Here is a 6,165-nt window from a genome sequence, read left to right on the forward strand (position 1 = left end):
TTTTTTTGGGGGGGGGGGGGCGAGGTGGATACGGGAGTGTCGACCACCGCAACGTTCTCATCGCTCACTTCGGTCCCTACACTGGCTCCCTGTAGAAAAACGTATTAACTTCAAGATTCTTCTTCTTGTTTACCGTACATTGCACAAATTTGCCCCTGTCACTTTCAAAAAATACTCTTCATCTTCACCAACCACCACGAAATCTCCGTTCATCAAACTAGCTAAAATTACAGGTACCTCGAATCAAGCATAATTGGGGGGATCGTGCTTTTTCATACATGGGCCCAAAACTTTGGAATAGCCTGCCAAAATCTCTTCGACAAGCATCTTCTATTGACGGTTTTAAAAAGAACCTCAAGACCTACCTTTTTAATTCAAATTGACAATTTTATTGTTTACCTGTATGTATATGTGTACCTATATTGTTTGTTTGTTTATTGTTCTTATTATCTTCTGTGATACTGTTGTAACGTGATAAATTATGTACTCTGTTCTATAGCGCCATGAGTATCTTTTTAGGTAGAATGAGCGCTTTATAAGAGTCTCTTTATACTACTGCTACTACTACTATACTACTAATAATAATAATAATGATAATAATAATAATAATAATAATAATAATAATTATTATTATTAGTATTATTATTATTATTATTATTATTATTATTATTATTATTATTATTATTATTATTATTATTATTATTATTATTATTATTATTATTACTATTACTATTATCATTATTATTATCCAACCTCGTGCAGGAGTTAAGAGGTCATTTTCCATGTAACAAGTATGTTCGCCCTAAAATTCGCTGCGATGAGCATCTGCGATGTAATGATTATTCATTGTAATCCATTATGAATGGTGTTTGCCGCACATCCCAGCCCATGTTTTTGACAATTCATTGTAATGATAATTATAGAGAAAGTTTGTTCAATGCATTCAACGCAAAGCAATGTTGTGACCGGCCATTCTAGTAACAAGTTGTCTAGTCACAAGTTCTCTTGATTGTTCGTAATACATAGCCGCCTAATAGTCATGAAGCAGTATGATCTGTCATAATACAAGAATCATGAAATGATTGCAACTTTAATGGTCTCCTACATAATAATGGAAACCTTGGATGGTCCCAGGAGCAAAGAGTCAAATCTTATGATTCAAATCTATTATTATCATCATTTTTTGGCTAACGTATAGGCCTATAATATACAGTAATAGGCCCTACTAATGATTTTATTTTAAAAGAAGTACAATATCTTAATCCAAGATTAATGAACAAATAACTTTGAGCACTTTAACTATTAGTATATTCAACATCAAAAGATGTCTATGGCGTTGAAAGTTTTGTTGTCAATTAGGCCTATATCTATAAAAAAAGCTTCACCTTTATACGTGTTGTTAACGTTTTGATTTAAAAAGATTCTTTGATAATTCATTTGTATCTTAATTATGTGTACTAAGGTTTCCTTACTTGAATGAAGTTATTTACACATGTGCAGCATTTTTTTTTTTTTTTTTTTTTGGGGGGGGGGGGTCCAGGGAGATGAGGGGTTAATTAATTTGTGAATGTACCTGGATACAAACCCGATTCATGCTCAGATATGCTCCATGGCGTGGGTTTTTTAATTGTGACGTGTGTAGGACCTGCGTGTATTCGCAAGCCTTAAGTATCGCAGGTATGTATTGTTACTTCATCCGAAGAAAATTAATGCCATCCTGAAATGGAGCTAAAATCCATTTGCACCATTGAAAATTGAAATACTGACAATGATATCGATTAATTTATGATATTGATGATGGTGATGAGAGAGAGGAAAAGAAACCCACTTTATTAGTTTCAGCGTCAGTATCATATTGATGGTGACGTAATAGCGGTAGTCTTATGCCAGCATGCAGCAGGATATATCCTATCTTACATCTTATATCCTATGTCACAGCTCCCTCCGTTTTTTCTTCCTCCCCCACCTCCCTCTTGTTTTGGTTTCTCATCTCAGCCCTTCATTCGGTAATATATCATTTTCACTCATCTGCATTTAGTAGGTCCTATTCTGTAATTTTTTAATCACCTTTTAATGTTTATTTAACAAGCTCTGCTATTTTAGGTCCCACACAACTTTCTATGTACACGATGTACGTCATTTATAAAGAAGGATGTACATGCGGATTGGATGTTTGTATACGTGCATAATGTTGTGCCATGACACATGTGTGTGTATGTTTGTGTGTGTGTGTGTGTGCGTGTGTGTGTGTGCATGCGTGTGTTTTGTTTTGTTTTTGTTGCTGTTGTTCTTTTAATATAATAGCGATTCCGTTTTCTGTTTTTCTTTTTAGTGCTTGGCTAATATGCCTATAATTGCACATGTACTTTTTTTTTTTTTAGTTAAAAAGAAATTGACCGGATAATTCATCCTATTTCTTTTCCTGCTTGATTTCTGCGTTAAAATGAATTGAATGATTATTCTTGTTTCAGAGACTCCAACTCTCCCGCTTCCGACGGGAGATCTCCCGCCGAAAGCCAATTTTTGCAAAATCCCCCGTTCTCCCGCTTGAGATTTAATTTCTCCCGCCCTGTCTCTGTGTCTCCCACTTGAAATAATTTCTTACTTAGTGTCATCGTATGTTAAAAAATAAGAAATAGACTGCACGAGAGAGCATCTAGAACCTAGAGTCGTGAATATAGTTGGAGTCTCCCGTTTGCAAGGGATTTCAGGCGGGAGAATCTCCCGATCAGAAGGTGCTTGGGGTTGGAGTCTCTGTTGTTTTCATGGAATATTTTTCGTACATGCATGAATATCTATGACAAATGTTATGTATATGATAGGCCGATGTATTTTTTGAAACTGTTATATTTTCAAAGGAAATGGAATTAATAAAAAGATTTCTGAAAAAAAGAGAGAAAAAAGTGTTGTGTCTATACGATATGACTGTGTGCACTAAATATCATACCCGCATCGCACTAGCGGTTTCATGCCCGCATTATGCAAGTCATACCACTCTGTATATTTACTACATGTATCATCGCAGCAACTGAGTTGGTACAGAATATCGATAACGCCTTGAATTTCAGGCTCATCGTATAACGTAAAGTGCTGATTCATGGATATCTGCCCTGTTGCCTTCTCGAACGATCTGAAGACGCATTTCTCAATGTTTGATTTACATAATCCTTCAAAAGTTCTTCTCGCACAGTGTATATCACTGTACGTTAGAAATTTTGCTCTCCGATCTATTTCATACCACAAATCATAATAATTGGTTTATTGTAAAATTTTATATTTTTTTCATACAAATTCTTAGGTAAAGTTATAGCTTTTTTCTATAGTTCCAAACTCCTAAACACTGTATTGGCACTGTATCGCTTTAGTTCCTTCTCTCAACTTTCCCGTTTATGCCCTTCTTGTCCCTTAAAAGGGAAATCCAGTCCAAATATAAGTTAGTCTGATAAAAAAGAGGAAAATCTTACAAGTTCAACAGTAAAATCTGATGAAAAATAAGAAAGCTACGACATTTTGAAGTTTTGCTCTTTTTTTTTTTTTTGCAAAACAGTTCTTGTATATACAGTGGATATTATGAATGATAATGCAAATGAGTGAGCTAACCATGTCTTAACCGCACAATTCTCCATTGATCGTGTACAAAAAAATAACGAAAATTCAATGTCATTGAAGTTTGACACAATATGGTGATGTTTACTCCTAGATAGCTGAATAACTTCAGAATAGTAATCAGTTAGATATACGAGGATATGAGCCTCGGGCGTAATTGCGTCTGAATGAAAAAATTGAAATTTCAAAATTTTATGTACAAACTAAAGGTTTTATGGCATGTTGTGAGGGGATGACATGCTCACTTTGCCATTTGCATATTCATTATTGACCATTCAAGAACTGTTTCCCGAAAAATTAGCGATACTTCAGAATTTCATAACTTCATTATTTTTTCATCCGATTTCGATCAGAATTATACCGTTGAACTCGTAATATTTTACTCTTTCTTATGAGATTAACTTATTAATCGGGACTGGATTTCCCCTTTAAATTCGTTTCTGTCTGGTTGTATTTCCTTTTTCGACGAAATGTCATTGAAAATATTTGTGTCATTTCAATCTGAGAAGATGGTTATAGCCCACATTCAGCTGCACTAGCTGGTCTTCCATCTTATAAATGGGGTCCAGTTGGACATGTGGATGAGGTTGGAACACTTCAGCTGCTCTTTATACGATGAATGAATGAAGCTGGATCTTCCACCTGCGTATTAAGTAAAGTTTTGACTCTTTCACACACGACACCTCCATTTTACGTCCTATCCGAGGGATAGAGTCAGAGTGCTGGGCTTGCCTCTTACTATACTTAGTCAGGGGATGGCATGATAACACACAAAATTGCTCAGCTAGACTCTGGAATCGAATCAGCATGATCAGGGTCCTTTGAATTTGGAGGCAGCGGCGCAAACGACGGAGCCAAATCACCGCCCATACGTTGAGCAAATTGGGAACTTCATACGTGTTGTTTATAGTTTTGTGTCAGGCATGTGTTTTGTTTCTTCAGTTGAAATACTGGTAAGGGACAATATTAAGAAGCCCTATCGCCCATCTAGAGTCCCCAGTCCCCAGTCAAGCGAATTACTTATCGATAGCGGTCTTCTCTATACCTGTTTGAAAGGAATAATTTACCTTTTGCAGATGAAACAAAAACGCAGCTTTAGTGCTTCAAAATAGTTCTTAAATGTGCATTAGGGATAGAAACAACCAATGTAAAAATTTGAAGCAGTATAATCAATGCTGAGTATTGTTAAATATACGAAATGTGAACAATAGTTATAATAAGATTGTTTCTAGACTAAACCGTCTACAGTTATGGTTTAATCAGAAACACAGGGATATCTCCCTATATTTTAGGTTTTATTGCAAAATTTTTATGGGATTGTGATAGGATGTTTTGTGATACAACTGACGTACCATGCATTAAATGTGATAACTTGAAAATTTTTAAAATCATTGTTCCCAAAGGTAAACTGTACCTTTAAGATGCGAGGAAATAATGATTATTATGTATAATGCCTTGGAAGATACGCATAAATTATGCGTATAAAATAGTTGGATCTTTTTTTTTTTATTTCTTTAGAGTATTGTACTTTTGCATGCAAGTGTCTTCAACTTGCGTTCAAGCCAACAAAGAGAGACAATAAAAGTTTCGCAGGATGATCACATTCGACGATAGTAGGCTGTGTATGAATATATAGATAAAGAGCTATTGGCGTGGTCTTACTGGTATAAACAGAGGTTTCCCGTTGTTGATGAGGTTTCCTATTACACTTACAGAAACCGATACATCATTGTACAGAAACCCCCCTCTTGCGTTTTAGCGGATACGTATAACTTGAGCAAAAAGAAGGTAAAAAAAAAAGAGGAAAAAAAAAGGGGAACCACCTATATACATTAGTACATAATTATTCCCCAATTCTACAATAGTAAGTACAAGTATTTTGGGCAAATAACTTCACTCTTACAGAAACCTTATATGCGCTTACGCAAACTACCTACTTGAGTGCTATAATAGGTGATAACTATTATTATTCGTATCATTATTTACGGACCTATATACTCGGAGTGTGATATACATGCACAAGCAATCAGACGGCACCATTACGGCGTTTGCATGAACGATATACACATACCTTGCAACAACACATTAAAATGCGGGGGGGGGGGGGGGGAGAGAAACAGGAATAACCCATGTGTGTCTGCATGCCTATATCCAGCATCGATAGTTATGAGGGCAGTATACACTAAGATAAACCGTACGTTAATGTCTTCCACGAAACCCTCTCACAGTGCATAAAGAAAGTAAACGCTCTCTTCATCCGTTCAGAATTCACAGTAAAGTTTTGTAGAGACACGGAAGTATATCCAGTGGTAAATTGTAATAAATTTGCAATTCCAGGTGATGCTTTGTCAAGAATTGGATTTCTATAATGTTTTAGAATCGCCTTATGGAGGGAGCTGTGATGCACAGACACATAATAGGCTACGCCAGCATGATACCAGGCACCACATAATCTATAATGATATAATGATGTTGTTGTTGTTGATGATCTTATATATATGTATATATATATATATATATATATATATATATATATATATATATATATATATATATATA

Source organism: Diadema setosum, chromosome 1 (genome assembly GCF_964275005.1).
Source record: "Diadema setosum chromosome 1, eeDiaSeto1, whole genome shotgun sequence".
In the NCBI taxonomy this organism is placed as follows: Eukaryota; Metazoa; Echinodermata; class Echinoidea; order Diadematoida; family Diadematidae; genus Diadema; species Diadema setosum.